At 40.3% G+C, this 18,572-nt stretch overlaps 1 pseudogene; it reads right to left on the reverse strand.

Moving 5' to 3' along the window:
• Positions 1 to 3,126: 3,126 nt before the first annotated feature.
• On the reverse strand, positions 3,127 to 5,417 carry LOC132018671 (serine/threonine/tyrosine-interacting protein-like; annotated as a pseudogene).
• Positions 5,418 to 18,572: the final 13,155 nt, after the last annotated feature.

Genomic DNA, 18,572 nt, shown 5'->3' on the forward strand with positions numbered 1-18,572 from the left:
ATATATCAATTAAAAAATAAAAAATAAACATTGCAAATACCTCAGAAAAATCAGATGGTTAGAGTAATAAATGTTGCTATAAATCTCTATTCTGTTATTCCCTCCTGTCATCAGCAATGGTACTGTAAATGAAAGGGAGATGAGATTTCCCCATAAATCTCTTATCTAACTATGTTGTGCATATGGCAGGGATTTTAAGGGTGCAGCATTATTTTAATAAAATGTCATTGCATTATTAATTCAAGATCTCTTGAACTACATAAATACTACTGAATTAATAATGCTCATTTACTTATATTGGCTCACCTAACATACTTTTACTCCTTTAATTCTGACAATTGTCATGGGACTTTGGGAATCCATTTACTAGACTTAGTACAATGTGCATATTTATTTATGCAAAATAAGAACACATTTGTCCTGTCAATTCGCTACATCTGTCAGCTCCATCCCCTGGTTCCAGCTCTCAGCTTGAAATGTGAAGTCTGGTTGTCATGCATGATCCCAGGTAATTTATGGGCAGAAGGTGGGTCTAGGCATTACCTTCTGTTTGAGCTGTCCAAAACTCTAACCCAAAACTCTAAACCTCCTTAGGAAATGTTTTATGATCTTGAATATACTAATAACATGAAAATGAGAATCTAGCATATAAACAAGCAGGCAAAGTGAAAGAATATACTAAAATATATATCTACCTGATATTTAACCCAGAGACTTCATAACACAAAATCTTAAGTAAGTTACCTTGTGATCTTGTAAGTTATCTTGTCGGTTTGCATTTTTGTCACATCTTTCCTTATCCTCCCCAGCCTCATACCAATCATCAGAGGCAGGTCCTAAGACTTTCCAAAATGCCTATGTCTGATATTTTCTATGTAGCTATGGTCTTATTTCTAGATGGTCTATGAATGTTCCTTCTTAACAGAAGCTCTTCCTTACCTTCCTAAACATCAATCCCTGTAGAGCCACCTGGAGATTAGGTGTGCAGGGATATATATTTTAGACCTGGCGATCATCTAGAGTGCCTCAGCACTGAGTTCTGCTTTGGAGACATGAGGTGTATCCACTTCACAGAGGTAGTTGAGACTTGAAGTGACAGAAAGAAAGGACAGCAAAGTAACAACCTCTGTATTTTAGATGTCTCTGTGTTTGTGACTATACTGCTCTGTTAAAGACCTCATTATTTCAGAGGTATCATGAAATCTGCCCATGGGAGTGACTTTTTTAAAATGGGAATAATAACTGTATCTGCCCACCAGAGTTGTTGAGAGCCTTTAAAGCAAGGTTATATGTAGAGCTCAGTGCCTTTCTGTAAGATAATATTGTGTGGCCACGAGTCATGTTTGTAGGGCAGAGAGAAACAATGTTGTTAAACTGTTTTTTTAAAAAAATACAGGACTTTTGCATTAGAAGAAATCTTAAAAGTTAAACCTGCCTTATAGTCTTATGAATGAATAAAGTAAGGCTGAGAGGAGTAAAGTGATTTGCCCAGTTTACCCAGGTAGTCAGGGATGGGACTGAGATGAGCACCCCAAGCCCCTCCTTCCTGGTTCAAGTCTTCTCTCCACTATGTTACAATATGCTTGTTTTTAAATCCAGCATATGTAGCTATGAAGACATACCCTAAGATCCCCTCTGGGAATAAATTGCATTCTTTAGAAAATGCATTAGCTTCCTGAGACCACGAGTGCTTAACTTCACAAAATACTTCCTTCTGCAGGAGAGTTAAATGCGGCCAATATCAGTCCTTTTCCATTACTGGATTGGGTGGGCCAGTGGGCCTCAGACACCCGGTGAGCAGGTTCTCTGTGTCAGAGACTGTATGCAGCTCCTAGCTAGACACAGCCACTCTTCCCCCAGCCTCCACAAAGGGCCCTTAACCATGAATAATATATGTTTCAGAGCAAAGACTAAACATCAACTAGCAATTGTATCTCTTCAACAACACACAGTGAATCGAGTATCTGAATTCCAGGAGCAGAAGGAAGTTTTCTTGCATGTAGGCATCATAAGATTAAGGTCAGAGTAGATACACCTGGGAAAGGGGAAAATAGGCCAAACTGAAGAGTGTGAGGAAATTAGCTCAGCTGCTTTGATGTGAACATCTGCAGAAATTGTTAATGGGCCCTGTGTCTAATTAAATCCACCAGACATATGCATGCCTGTTATCTGTGGCATGGTGCTCTTCCCCACGCTGCACCTGTTGCTGGCAGGGGTAGACTTGCATTCTGTCAAACACAATGTCATGAGGGTTTGAGGGAGAGAAATTCGAGGCTCCAGTCTGATTCACTTAGAGACGAGCATATCACCAGGGGAAGGCAGCCACGCTCAGAACTCAAACTGAGATACTCAGAACTCAGAACTCAGAACTCAGACTGAGAGGCCGATACACTGGGACCTCACTACTGTGCCAACCCTCAGTCCGGAGCTCCCCATAGTTCCGATGGAGAGACCTGACCCCTGGGCAGTGGAGATTTCAGAGACAAATTCATGCCCTGAGCCGGACTGCAAAGAAAACAGTCAACCTGTTCTACTAGAGGACAGAATGTTTGAAGTTCAAATAAGCCTCCATTTGTGTACAAATGACTATTGTGCAAACAACCAATGATCTTTGTGCATCCACACTGGCTTGTTTTGGACAGATGTTTCCTGTGGTCAGCCAGCAGTTGGTGTCTAGCCATGTCCCAAGCTGTTCCTTTGAAAAATGGTCTCCACTAATTCAGTATCAGCTTAAAGTACTGGGTACTGGATTCCAGTGTACTGGTTGCCAGTGGGTGCAAGTTACACTGAGGAAGCAGCAGGGCCCGGGGATTAATAATGCAGGCTCGGAAGTCGTTCCAACCCCCACTTGCTAGTTATGGAACTCCCCAACGAGTTGCTTCAGTTCCTTCGCCTTAATTCCCTCATCTGTAAGGTGAAGAAAACAGTAGCATCCATCCCACAAGGTCCTTGGGAGACTTAAATGAAGCAAGACATGCCAAGGGCTTGGAGTAACACTGGCCCAGTGGGCATGCCCATATTTTCCTTTTTGTTTTGTTTTGTTTTTACCACTTTACATTATTATTGTCTCTAGTATTTTCTCCTTCTCAGGTAGAAATTCACATCCTCTATAGTGTTGCTCCTGAGTTAGCCATTGCGTGCCATCCCCACTTGCATGTTTCCAAAATCGTCTTCTTCTTCGTGTTTTCTTTGCAAACTGCCCGTGGGTCCATCTGGAGTGATGACATCATCTGTTTTGTTAATTTTGCCAGGTAGATGGCTTCGTATTCTTGAAGTTGATGGACAAATCCAGCATTAGGATTAATACAACATCTTTCTGGAACATAAGCAGATGTATCTCTTCATTCCAGATGTTTCCATACTGTATGTAATAACACAGGCAGCACTCCTGGAGATCCCTGCATTTCCATGGACAATAACTTTTTCTCCACCAAAAAATTCTTTAATTATGGGAAAATGGCGTATTCTATTTTCAACTGGATTATCTGCAATATCCAATACTAAATAGCTAAATAATTGTTGAAAGGTTGACTTAACAAAGCTTGCTTCAATATTTTGTCTTTTGCATATTATAGAGGTTAGTCCATGCTTCTGTAGTACAGGTAAGCTTGCTTTTCCATAGCAGAAGAATATGGGTCTAAAAACAATCCAGGTAAAATTTCCTGTATCTCTCTTCTCATTGGGTAGGTCCATTCCTCAGGCATTTTCCTTGCCCTGGGGGAGCGAGGAGACCCACAGTTTCAGGTCCCCCTGACCTGAAGCCAGGTAAGGGCCCCAGGGCTTGTGGGTAAGGTGCGAGTGGGAGTTATCTGGTCCCCTGTCGCCTGTCCCCTGGCAGACGCCGGCTGCCAGTGGCAGAGAAAGGAAGAAGGGCAAGCAAACCAGAGCACTGACAGCAGGCAGCCAGTTTACAACTAACACATGCAGACTAAAGGGTCCCAGCGACTCTGGCAATGACGACAAGAGGAAGGTTGAGGGGCTTATACCTGGCTGCCATGCTGCTGCTGTCTCCCTCCCCCTGAGTCTCTACACCCCTCAGGCCCCACAGCCTTGGTCACAAGCAAGAGCCCTACCAAATATTTCCTTTGCTGACGCCTGAACGAGCTGTCTCCAGCAGGTGCACTGGTAGCTCTGTGCTCCAATTTATCATAAAGAGGAGAAATGCACATTGAAAGCCAAGCCTGAGGTTGAACAGAGCTATTCCAAGACCTCTGATATTATTTAGACCCAATATGTTGTTTCTCCCAGTTCCATATACCGATAGCCACTTTATCACATACATACCCTGCTCCTCCAGAGCCTACCTCCCCACACACGTATGTACATGTTCATGAGCATATGTGATCTGGGGAGTTAACATTTAGGCTGACAGAAAGTCGGGTTCTTGGTTAAATTTCCCCACAAATTCTGTTAAAATGTATATAGTCATGATTGCTTAAATGTTTAGCTAAAGTTATGATAACAAGGGAATACTTTAAATCTAGCATCTCTCACTCTTGGCCTAATGGAGACATTCTAGGTAATACATACATCCACACGCCACTCCAGAGTGATGTAACCCAGGTGAATGAGATCGTGGTGTGAAGCGTTTTGTGGTCTTAGTAGGAAGTTTGGAATAGAAGTGGAAGGACATAGTGTTCTTGGAAATAAGCTTGCAGATTACTTCAATGACTTCTGCAGTAGCAAAACTCCAAGGGTGTTCGTATTCTAAGGTTGTAGATATTCCACAGAAGACACATGAGATCACTGTAGTTAATGCTGAACTCTCCATAGGGACTCTTAGTGGATACTTTGCTATTTTTATCTCTTCATCTGGTCTTATTTCAGCTATATTGAGATCTGAATGATGATTTAAACAATTGTTTAAAACACAGTGCATTATTCCTGTCAGAATGAAATCAAATTTTTATTTTCAGCCTATACTTAAAATTGTATCCTTTCACTGAACAGAATTGATTCAGTTAGACTTGTAAATAACGTCCTGTGATGCTTTAAATGAATACATGGGTCTACTTTTGTAGGCATTTATAAATTTTATGAATTATATTTATAAAATATAATGTCAAATCGGAAAAAAAAAGGTACTAAATAACACTACTATTCACACGCACATCTCCTCCATATCATGTCTGAGAAACTTCTGCTCAAACTAACCCCCACAGAGTAAAAGTCTGTGCAAACAGATGGACTTTGCACCTTGCCCTAAGGGTCAGCTGGCTGGAGGACTGTGAGCTTGGCAGCATAGCTCTTCGTCAAGGACCTTCCCATAAGAAAAGCTTCATCTTTATCTCAATTCAAGCGACATGAACAGGATTTGGCTTCCATCATAGACACAGCGCTCAGCTATGGTTCCAAAGGATCCTGTTATGGCTGAAGATGGTGGTACCGATGATGATGGCTGGGAGGCTGTGAAGCATGTTAGATCTTCCCAGGCATTTTCACGTGCAATCTCATGACTGATACATGCAACCTTATAGAGTAAAAAAATGTATATGCAAAGTACTTCTTCAGGTAAAAAAAAAAAAAAAAAAAAAAAAAGCCTTATCATTCAATCTGGATTGGTGAATTTCTCACATCAAAAGAACTCTAAACTGTATTTGAATATGTCTCAAAAATGCAATTTTAACATTTTTTAATGTGTAATCCAGACTAGTAAAAATACCAGCAACATTTGTTTGGGGGCCACAGAACACCCAAGTCATTCAAACACAACACACCGGATACCCCTCTACTGACACAGCCAGAAGAAGTAACAGGAAATAGGGTTGTCATCAAGGACCAGTAAGCAGTGATGCGTGCTGCAGCTGCGTTATTCTGAAGGAATCTGATTTTCCCCCAGAAGAAAATTCAGGAATGTGATTATTTCCTCTCTCTTCCCTGAGTCTGTGGACAATACCCATTTTCTGTTCCCAAGTGGGAATGCTTGCCTCACTGTGTGTTTGGCAGAGTACAAAATATGTTTCTGAACAGAAGTGCCTATGGGATCTTCTCTATGACCATCGTACAGTTCAAAAGAACTTTGTTCAGGATCGCCTAATTTTTTTTTCTTTCTTTCTTTCTCTTCTTCCCCTCCCCCCCTCAACCATTGTTGGAGTGTCACATGGGCATCTCTCTCATCTCTCAGATTGATGGCATCGTCTAGGACTTCCCACATAGACAAGATAAACGAAAGGCTTCCACGGACAGGTATGTAACTGTGGAGACAGCAGTGCCACAGAAGAGGCCTCCAGATCAGAAAGAATGTCTGTCCCACAGTCAACTCTCTGGCTCCGCAGTCACCTTTGACATGACTTGCTGAATAGGAGTTTGTTTTCCAATTTCCATGGTTCAGCCATAGGCCATGCAAAGTAAATACTAGTAAATGAGCAACAGTAGGTTCAAAGGAACATAAGACTAGAATCCCTCCTCCTTTGGAAGACAGTTTGGGTTGCATTCACATGTGAATCAATCTGTTTGCGGTCTTTGAAGTGACTTTGATTAAGAGTTGTAGCCCAATGGTAGTGAAGTGGGCAGGGTCATCCAAAGAATTGGCAGTTCCAATATGGATGCGTGGCCTGTGCACCACATCCAGAAAGAGCCCCAGGTAACGGCCTTATACACAGAGTGTTTTCAGCTTCAGAAAAACAGATCAGGAACTCACTCTCCATGGAGGTTTGCATGGAAGTGGGTTTTGTTGGAAGTAAAGAAGATATTCCATGAGATTTCATGTTTTTATAGATCAGCTTTGAATTAATTTGTAGTCCATTAAAATTTTAAGTGCTCTTTAATAAGCAAAAAGCAATAATTTCCCTTTAAAAGGAGGCAGTTTATATATTTTCAATAGACATATTTTATCTGTTTATGAATAAAACCAAAAAATAATAATGCTCCAAATTTCAGGAACCACATAAAGTCAAACACAGTGTATGAAACTCTCCTTAAATATATTAGAAATGCTAAAATTGATGAATATTTAGATTTTGTTAAGATGGTTGATTTGCAAATTTTGGGAGAAGAAGAAAAGTAGCAATTTGTTGAATGACTAAAATTTCTGTCTCCTTCACCTCAAAAAAAGAATCTTAAAAATAATTTAAGAACCTGTTCCTTTGCCTTTTGTCTTGAATTCAAGTTTTTATAAAATTTGCATCTGCTTCATTCATGTTTTCCAATTTAACCTAATATTTCCTTCACTTTAAAATACCTTCTACTGCTTACTTTGACAAACTGTGGAATTACCTTCTGATTCTCCAACATCGTTTAATTTTGGAAGCCCAACAAAGAGGAAATAGTTGAGACCAGTAATACTACTGGTCTATTATAGCTATCATAGTGGAAAGAATATGGGTCAGAGAGAAATTAAAAACAAAGTGACCTGGGTCAGTTTCTCCACCTTTCAGGACTTAGTTTTATTATCTGAAAAAAATGAGACCATGGTACTTCTTGCTGAGCTGCTCTGAAGATTAGAGACAAAAAAAGTCCGGACCATTAACTACACAGTTATTTGTTCAATAATGGCATTTGTTAACATTACATTTCTTAGGCCTGTTTTCAGATTTTCATCAGCTCTACCTCCAGTCCAGTTTTCTTTGAGGCTGGCACTGTTTTGCCTTGGGACACAACTACGTCCCAATGCATATATTTCCATTCGCATATACTATGTCCCATGCATATATTTCCAGTTTTTGTGGGACTTAAGCCACAAATATACAAATATACAATTGATTTTTAATTTAATTTCTCTTAGGGTTGGTCACTTATACTATGAATAACTGTGATTGATGTAAACTGCAACAGTACTGTGTAATTATTAGCTTAAATTAAAAAGAGGATAAACACACTCCCTTCTAACAAGACTATGATCATCCAGTTAGTTGAGAATTGTCTAGCTAGTGTGGGGAAATCACAATCTCCTTTCCTCGGCTGCAGAGAGCTGAAAGTCATCGCACTCTCTATCTTCCTGGCAAGAGTCTGGTTCTTTTCATCTCTGACCCAAAAGGGGTAAATACCATTATTCTTAGCAAATGTTATTTTCTAAAAAAATGGAAAGCTCTGTCCACATTGTGAGAAGATAGATTGGCTGATTGCTTATTAATCTTTAGGAGACACCGAGGGCCCCAAGGGAATGAGACTCTGAATAACCATACAACTCTTGAGCAGGTCTTACTTAGGAAGCAGAAACTTCGGCCCTTAGAGTCCACCAAGATGAGACCCAGCGGAGTTGGTGACTAAGACGCCCGGGCACACAGCATAAAGCAAACCTGGATTGAAGGGTTACTGGGTACATGCTCACACTGAATTTATGAAGGGTGGGAAAAGCTAGGATACTTGAGGCTTTTCATAGGATAATATGCCAGGTGAAGTCATGAAGACACAATGAGTATTTCTAGACTCTCTTCCCTATGTTTGAGCTCATCAGTTTGTCCTTATCAATCCCAGCTAATACATGTCCTCATGAATATGAACGCAGTTTGTGTCACAGACTAATTATCTTGGGCTGTAACATCCCCAGCTCCATAAGTCTTACTTTAAGGAATTAAAAATACTTCTGTAATTCACAAAACACTCCTGCTATTAGCATTTTGATTTACTGAAGGAAAGAACACTCTTATTTTTCTCCCTTATATCTCCATCCTGCCACATGTTAAAAAAGATCTACTTTCTTCTTTTAACCCAACACTCCTTTAAAAAGCAAAATATTCCAAATTGCCATTAAAAGTTCAGAAGGAGGGCGCCTGGGTGGCTCAGTTGGCTAAGCAACTGCCTTCGGCTCAGGTCATGGTCCCAGAGCCCTGGGATCGAGTCCCACATCGGGCTCCCAGCTCCATGGGGAGTCTGCTTCTCCCTCTGACCTCCCCTCTCAAAATAAAAGTTCAGAAGGAAAGTCTGAGACAATAAGCAGGAATCCTCCTTTAGACGCTTTCCTAATAAGATCGGAGATGTTGGGAAATTTCTCTTGATGTGACAGAGACCAGAGTCGGGGAAATATCATGAAAGCAGAACATTTAGAGAGAAAAATGAGTAAAGCAAGAATCAGAAGAAAGAAAGATGCCCCTCCACAAAATAATCAATACTCAAGAGGAAAAGAAAGGAGAATAAGAACTGAGATATGGGGGCGCCTGGGTGGCTCAGTGGGTTAAAGCCTCTGCCTTCGGCTCAGGTCATGATCCCGGCATCCTGGGATCGAGCCCCACATCGGGCTCTCTGCTCAGCAGGGAGCCTGCTTTCTCCTCTCTCTCTGCTTACTTGTAATCTCTGTCTGTCAAATAAATAAATAAAATCTTTAAAAAAAAAAAAAAGAACTGAGATATGACGGAGTCATGTGGCCTTCTGTCATCTTCGAAAGCCAAGAGAACGGGGAAAATGCCCACGTAAAGGAGAAAAGCGGAGAGAGAGTTCTTTTGCCAGGTGGAGTTGTATCAATGATGACTTGTTTCAGCCATTACCTATAAAAAAGAAAGCCATAGGGACACCTGGGTGGCTCAGTGGTTAAGCCTTTGGCCCAGGTCATGATCCCAGCATCCTGGAATCCAGCCCCTCGTGGAGCCCTGCCTTGGACTCCCTGCTCCTGAGAGAGCCTGATTCTCCCTCTGCCTGCTGCTCCCCCTCCTTGTGCTCTCCCTCTCTCTGTCCAGTAAATAAATGAAATCTTAAAAAAAAAAAAAAAGAAAGAAAGAAAGAAAGCCATGTTTTGTTTACTTGCTCATGTACTTCATTAGTTCAAAGAATATTTCTGTTAGAGTTGACAATTACAGTTATCATTTCTAACTGGTAACTGTTCATACTTGGTGGAAACCTAATGAACATTTGCTGCTAAAGCCAACATTACTATATAATAATCCCTGGTTCTAATGATCCTTGATAGTTCTGGTTTTTTCAGATAATGTTCAAATTTAAAATGTCTGATTGTGACCTACATCCTCTAACATGAATTGTTGATTATATTGGATTTTATCTGTGGTTCAGATGTGGTTCCCTCTTACTTGATACAATATTTATCTCTGGTTTACAAAATTATCTCACATGCCTCATTTTTACAATGAGATATATATAATATGGTGATTTTGTAGGTGAGTAAACTGAGGCACCAAAGAAGTGGCCAAGCCAGGCCTTCTGGCTCTAAATAGAATATTCCTTCCACCAATTAGTATTCAAATTAATGTACCAGATAAGACACATGTCTTTCAAAAGTCTGCAAAAACATGCAAGGGTAACTGTTAGTGGTATGGAGTGAGCAGAACTATATAGCATTCTCCCAGATGTCTTACTAAGATAATCCTAAAAAAACAACTTCAAGGATTGGCAGGGCCACCATCCTTCAGTGCATGAATGATGTGACACCACTGATTGACACAAACCCAGCTCAGACCTCAGGAAGAGTGGGGGGAAGACAAGCCAAGTCACAATCCAAATTAGTGTAGCCGCTCCTGCAGCTCGAGGAACACAATGTGGTCTTTGACTAACCTTTCAAAGCCCCATGTAGCTGGAGCTCAGATGGTGCTTGTTCGAGAAGAGCAGGGCGGGGCCGAGCTGACAGCCTGGAACATTGACCACCACGCGGTAACTGACGTGTAAATCACCCTCTGACTTGGGGTCTCGAACTTAGACAAGGAAATGTCATCTCCAGATTTGGCCCATCTCGTGCTTATGCAGGAATGGCCCCTCTTAGGTGACTTTCTCTACCTTTCCAGAAAAATGATGTAATGTTGGTTGAGATAACATTTTTGGAGTTGATTTCCAAGACTGGCTAGAGTTTTTAAAAATATCCCTTTTCTCAGAAATTGAACCACCTTTTCCCCCAACCCCCGAAAATGCCACATCTTTCTATATCGAGAGTAGGAAGTAAAGAGCCTCTCTTCTCCATGTATCAGACCCACTCCCCAGACTGGAATTCCTCACTGGGGGCCTCTGCACCTGCCACCTGGAGGGCCGTCCTTGTTCTACCTTCCAGGACCACTAAGGTTGGTCTCTTCTTCATTCAGGGGATTTGGTTAAGATACTAGGTCATAGCATCCTGAGATGTTCAATCTATCCATGTGATTTATGAGTGGTTCATTTCTTTTTTTTTTAGATATTCCACTGTTCGTTACTAGTGAGTGAGCAAAATGGAGCTAAAAGCCAGCCACAGTGGATAGCAACTTAGCAATTCCTGAGAATATTGACAAAAAGACGTATGTTACATACCTGGTCAAAAGATACAAACTTCCTGGGATGCCTGCCTGATTCAATCAACAGAGCATGCAGCTCTTGATCTCAGGGTCTTGTGTTTAAGCCCACATCAGGCATGGAGGCTGCTTTAAAAAAAAAGAAAGAAAATAAAAGAAAAAGAAAACATACAAACTTCCAGTTATAAAATAAATGAATCATGGACATATAATATACAACATGGTAACTATTGTGAATAGTACTGTATTGTGGGGCACCTGGGTGGCTCAGTGGGTTAAGCCTCTGCCTTCGGCTCAGGTCATGATCTCAGGGTCCTGGGTTCGAGCCCCACATTGGGCTTTCTGCTCAGCAGGGAGCCTGCTTTCCTCCACACCCCTCTCCCTGCCTCTCTGCCTACTTGCGATCTCTCTCTCTCTTTGTGTCAAATAAATAAATAAAATCTTTTAAAAATATATTACTGTATTGTATATTTGAAAGTGTTGTATATTCAAATCTTTGAAGTTCTCATCACAAGCGAACAAATTGTAATCCTGAATGGTGATGTAAGTTAGCTACACTGATTGCGGTGAGCATTTTGCAATATATACAAATACTGAATCAGTATGCTGTTCACCTGAAACTAACATGTTCTACATCAATTATATCTTAATAAAACAAGTATGCATAAAATTAAACATTTTATCTTCTCTATTTTCGTTCCTGTTAACATCGCCAATCAAGGTTTGTCTAGATCAGTGACTCTTACATGTGTATATGAATTTTCTGGGTGCTTTTGATTCAGTTGGTGGGGTAGGCCTTGAGATTCTGCATTTCTAAGACATAGCCTGATGATGCTGATGCTGTTGATCCACGGACCACACTTTGGGGAGCAAGGACCTTAATATTACTTCACAGAGATTGACACAGCGGAGAGTGAGGCACGTGAATATGCTGAAGGTAATACAATTCAGATTCTTCTAATAATTAATAAATATCTGGTAAAAGCAGAGCTCATACTACTGGAAATCTGATATGTTTTAGTAATACCTATTGGTTAATAATCAACAGAATGTCAAAATAAGTCAAGTGTTGGCCTAAATTTCCCAATATTTACTTTCCTTAGTTTGCAAGACACAGATTACTTCCAGTTCTCTTTGTTTGTGAACTGAGTACTAGGGTAGTCTCTTAAAACTGATTGTTTCACTCAGCAGCATTCAGAACGGAATTATGGATGAGTGGGAGCTATATTGAGGCCTGCGGCATCAGGAAACTCAATGCAGCAAGGGGCCCTCAGTCATCCCTTGAAGGACTCCCCCAAGACCACTCAGGCCAAGTCAGCTTGCTCTCACCCTCAAATGTAGAAGAGCTTTTCCCCAACAACAGCAAATTATTTAGAATATTGAACACATCTAAGATGAGAAACAATTTCCAAAAAAGAAGAATTCCCATTGCTACTGCAAAAAACAGTGTTTTTGGTTAAATGAAATCATAATATCATACCATTTCTTAATATTAAGTTTAGTTTTCAGGGGTATATAAAAAATGCTTTGGAGTTCAGATTGTTTCACAAATATTTGTATACCAGGCCATTTAGGTAGGAACTAGAGATATAGGGCAAATAAGACAGAAAAAATTATTGCCTTCATTGAGTTGTCAGTCTGCATTTGCTTTCTGTTTTTCAATAACATATGTGTCTTTATAATTCTATGGAATTTCCTACACCCCCAACATTCTTTATTTTTAAATACAAAATTGAATCTCAGTTTCTTTTTTTTAAATAGGGGCAGTTGGAACATTTGTAAATATTGCTATTGTTGGAAAGATCATGAATCTTGCACCTATTTTTCTGTTGTTTGTCTAAATGTATGTGTATAAGCTCTGGCTTCTGCCTGTGTACTGTCTTGTGTCTACTTCTAATTTGGGGGCATGATAGTGTGCTGTAATCACTTGTTTACAAGTCTGTCTCCTTAACTGGGGTATTAAGTTCTTGGTGGAACCATCATTACCCATTGAATTACCAAGCCAGAAACTGGGCCTGCCCGGACTCATTGAATCATGTTCATTGAATTTTGTAAACACCTTTCAAATCATTCTTTTCAGGTCCTCAAAATCTCATCCAGACAAATAGAATAGCCTCCTCCTTTGCCTTTCACTTTGGGCCTCCCCCTGACCTCCCTCTTGTACTTCTAATCTGTTGTCTACAGTGCCCAAAGAGAAGCTCTCTAACATGTCAATGGCTCCTGTCACTCCTGGCTTTAGTGGATTTTCATTACTGTCAGAATAAATACAACACAAGTTCCATGAATAAAAACATGTGAGAAATGTTGCGTTCTATCTACCTCCTTTGACTTATAGTACGTTTTAGTATATTGATGTTTTTGAGAAGAACTGCTGTGAAATAGACTCCTCTCATTTCATTTAACCCAGAATATATCAAACTCATTTGACTATAGAATTTCTTTCTCCCTGATAATTCCTACTGGCATGGCTCAAGCCATCATTCTCTAGGACATTCTTTAAGGAGTTCACTTGGTGAGCTGAGTGCAAAGCTCTGACTTTGCACTGAAATGGTAGTTGCCTTTCTGAGGGATCCTAAGCTCTTCTTCCTCAGAGAACAGGCGGCATTCAACTGCTGTGCTTGACCAAACACAGCTGAAGCAATCAATTTTTGGAGCTAGATTTTGGATTTTATTCATTTATTTATTTAAAGCAGGAGAAGAGGGAGGGGCAAGGGGAGAAGGAGAGAGAGAATCTCAAACAGAGTCCCCACTGATTGCAGAGCCTGTCATGGCATGGGGCTTGATACCATCCATGACACTGAGATCATGACCTGAGCCTAATCAAGAGTAATCAAGAGTCAGATGCTCAACCAGCTGAGCCACCCAGGTGCCCCTAGACAGTGGATTTCAGACTTTTAAAATCATTGAGCAGAAGGGTGGTTGGGTGGCTCAGTCAGTTAAGTGGTTGCCTTCGGCTCAGGTCATGATCTCAGTATCCTGGGATCAAGCCCCTAATTAGGCTCCTTGTTCAATGTAGAGCCTGCTTCTTCCTCTCCCTTTGCCTGCTGTTCTGCCTACTTGTGTTCTCTCCTTCTCTGTCAAATAAAGGAATAAAATCTTAAAAATAAAATAAAATAAAATCATTGAGCACAAATCACTGATTTGACACTTGAACTAAGGGCTTGGGTCAGAGAATGATACAGACATTTTTGGCATTTTTGGATAGCAGGTGAGAAGAATGTCTGTAAGAAGAGAATCAATTGGGATTTTCTTCTTAAGAAGAAGCCAAAATTTGGACTTCTTATGAAGAAGTCCAAAATCAAGCAATGACTATCTCGAGTAGTGCTTTTCAATAGAAATATAATATAAGCAAAAATGTGAGCCCTATAATGTAAGCCAAAAAGAGTAAAATGAGACAGGGGAAAGTAAGTTGGATAATTTATTATATTTAACTTAATGTATGTAAATATCATTCCAACATGTAATCAATATTAAACATTATTAATGTTATATTCTATATTCTTTTTTAAAAAATGAAATCATCAAAATCTGGTGTAAATTTTATATGTTCAGGATAACTCAGTTAAAACTAGTCACATTTCAAGAGCTCAATAGCCATTTCCATCATCTCAGGAAGTTCTATTGAATGATACTCATCTAGAGTGGTAGTTCCTAATGGGGATTGGGGGGGTAATTTTGCTCCAAGAAACATATGGCAATGTCTGGAGATATTTTTAATTGTCATAGTTGGGTGGGGAGGAACTACTAGCATCTAGTGAGTAGAGGGCAGGGATGTTGCTAAATATCCTACCATGCACAAAATTCTCCCCTGCTCCCGTGACAAAACAATATCAGGCCCAAAATCTCAATAGGACTGAGATGAGAAACACTACTCTAGAGAATTGGCGAGCTAACAAGGAATTATAACCTATTCTTTATAAAAGCTCTCATTCATTCATTCAACAAATACTAGTAGAGTTGCACATACCACTGGTTACCATATTAGTAATTATGCATAAAGACACATCAAACATCATCAAATATGGTCAAGGAATGGCATAAGTGTTATACTATATCAGGAGTAGAAATAGGGCAAAGGAAGGAGCAATCAGCAGGTGTATGTTTTATATACCACAGGCTTGATGTAAGTCTTACATACAGATGCGTGAATAAGGAAAATAAAGGAAGGAAAACCAAAGAAGAGGAGGAAGGGGAAGAAGGAGCAGGAGGAGGAGGAGGAGAAGGAGGAAAGGAAGGGAGGGAGGGAGAGAGGGAGGGAGGAAGGGGAAGAAAGAAATAAAGAAAGAAAGAAAGAAAGAAAGAAAGAAAGGAAGAAAGTCAGTCCAAAGTAGAGGAATCAGAAGGAAAAAGATTTTTGGAAGAAACTGAAGATATATGATATGCTAAGTTATTCAACTTAGACTGAGAAGGAAATGGAAAGGCAAAGCAGAAATGGAATCTCAGTAACAGGCAGATCAAACAGAGAAAAGTCAGTGATATTAGTCATGACAGTCCATATTCTAATATTCTAATATCCTTTTCCCTTCTCCATTCTCCATGGTTTTTCCTAAAAGATCCACTCTACAGCTACCTCCAGCAATGAATTTTTATTTTTTCCTCTGAAAGTAAAAAGAGTTTATTTTCTGGAAGGTTGTCAAGTTGCTATATATTGTGATTGGAAGGCAGGCTGACTGGAGATACAACGGGGTCAGTGTCTGGACAGCGATCTGTCATGAACCACAGCCTGTCATAGACGGCCCTAGAGACGCAGACAAAGACACATGACCATTATTTCCAGAGAGAGCCTTTAAAGCACCTTGGGGCCGCCCGTTCTGCATGGGGGCCCTGAGCTCCTGTGTTAGACCACCTGCCAGGAACTGTGCGTCAGGCTGACCTCTCCCATCCCAGTGTGAATAACTTCCGAGAGGTAGCCCCACATAAGGGCAGGGGCTGCAAGCAGGCAAAGAAAGAGAGGAGATTTATAGCTCTAGGATATCTCTCTTTTGAAAATGAAATGGCACATTAGGGGGAAAAGGGGACTTGGCTGAAAGGACCTATCCCCAGGCATGACCAGTGCAATGTTCATTACCCAGCGAAAAAGCTTGGGTCAGTCCAGGCGAGTCTGCAGTGAAAATAAAGGATTAACGTATTTAATGACAGACAAGCAGAGGCACCCTCAAAACTTCTCTGATCCATTTTTTTAAAGCCTTATCCAAAATTTTTTTTTTTTCCCCAGAAGGCAATGTCTGCTTGAAAGTCTTAAAGGGGTGATTCCCATAACAAGGGAAGACTCACGTTAGCATCTGGTAACATGTTAGGTTCTACGGTCAAGTATCTTAGTATTTGGGAAAGAACTCTGTATGACATTAAAAGCCTCTTCAGAATAAAAGGGAACTAGGTTTTGTATCTTTTGGGTTCTTTTAACCCCTAAGAAATTGCTTAAACTCTTAAAAACCCTGCTGATTCTCTTAAAACTTGATGTTTCTTTTAACCACTGAAGATCAGCTCTTTCTAAAAATAAGATGATGGCAGACTCTCTGGTAACTGTCTCCACAAGGACACAGAGTTACACAAGGCCCAAGTCATCTCTGCTTTTTGATAACCAGCAGCATAGCGAGGAGGTTGCACCCTCAGAAAAGGTCTCATTCTTGGGGGATGGTGTCTTTTCTGGAGTTTCAAGGGACACAGAGGAGCTCTGGGCAGAAAAGCTGAGGTTCAGTTTCACTGTTCCACCACGGACATGTCTGAGGCAGTACCAGCGAAATCCATACACAATGAAAACACAGACAAGGGAGATTTGCACAGCTTTTAGCTTAGGTCAAAAAAACATGTAATTTGTTAAGGAAGAGGGCACTAACACGTGCCACGTCACGCTGGATTTTCTTGAAAAATAAAAAAAAATAACAAAGTTAAACTTTCAGTCAACCTGAAAATATTAGCTTTTTATGGGGGCAGGGCGGAACGAATGGAACAGCAGTGCTTTTTTTTTTTTTTTTTGGATTGCCCATTTTCTGAGTCTTCTCAGAGTAAGAATGATAGGAGAGTGAGGCAGACAGGAAATAGGTGTGGGGGGAAATATTTAGGAAAGTATTAATGCTACAGCACAAGAGAAAATCTTGGTCTTTATGACTTGTGCCCAAAGTATACATCAGAGCACAATGATAAATGTTGGTTTTCTGGGATTGAAATTTGATATTTTTTAATTGGGGAAAAATGCAAAAGAGTTAGTAGCATATGGAATGTTATAGACAATGCAGACTGAAGCAGTATTTTACCATTTCTAACTCTCAAGTGGCAAATACTTTTCAAAAAGTATTAATTGCACAGGTTCAGGAAAGAAGAGATTTTAAATATAGAAAGGTTTCCTCTTTAAACCATAAAACAACATTTTGGAGGAAAAAAAGATAAGGGTTTACCCTCAAGCCTAAGATCAAAGATCAGGATCTGTGGGCCATAATGGGCTTTACTAACCAAACTCTTGACAAAAAGCAGGGCATAGAAGATACGATGAGAGATTTAAGAATGAGTTTCACATCTGGATTTAAACCCCCGCTGTTTATTCAGTGTCCTGTATTGAAAATTTTCTTCCTTTTGCTGAATAAAAATTATACCCTCAAAGTTTAAAATGTTCCCCATATGGTTTTTAATTACCTCGATTTCTTCTTTATCATTGATTAAAATCATTTTGACCTACTAAGAAAGTCCTATCTCCTGTATCTCCCCTCTGACCTTTAGTCAACAATCATGTGCTTTCTAAAATAGATTTTTAAATGATGAGGAGGACAATGATGGTGAACAAGATGATAAGACACTCAATGTCCTCTTTGCTGAGGTCAATGGATGGTAGTTTAAATCCCAAACTCTACTTCTCTGTCATTCGTTCCTTCCACCACAATTCCAAATATTCTATCTGGTCTCCAGATAGAAAAACTGGTATCAAAAAATGCCAGTTCACTGTGTAAGACTGATGAATCACAGACCTGTACCCCTGAAGTAAATAATATATTGTATGTTAATAATAATTTTTAAAATTTCTTTAAATGTCAGTTCTTCTGATGTCCTGAGTTTTCTGTTGGGACAGAAATTGTGGGGGAAATGATGACTCCATGAATAATCCTACATTTTCACCCAAACAAAAATCCAGGGAGCACTTACTGTACTTACTCACTTTCTCTCTCTCTCTCTCTCAGTCTCTCTCTCTCTCATGTTTAGGCAGGAATGTGGAGGGAGGGCTGACCCCCAGCATCCACACAAAGAGCATTGGACAATAAAGAAGGTCGACTCTTTCTATACAGACCTGCCTTTGTGCTCCGTGTGGGGCTTGATCCTTGCGGCCTGAGAGCTCAGCGGACGCCAGGGAGATAGATGTGGTGTGTTAGCCTCAGCCAGGGCAGCAGCTGAGCCACTTTCACACAGGCCGGCAGGTATAGCGAGCCTGGTAACAGATGAGAA

The sequence above is a fragment of the Mustela nigripes genome, chromosome 5, assembly GCF_022355385.1.
Source record: "Mustela nigripes isolate SB6536 chromosome 5, MUSNIG.SB6536, whole genome shotgun sequence".
NCBI lineage: Eukaryota > Metazoa > Chordata > Mammalia > Carnivora > Mustelidae > Mustela > Mustela nigripes.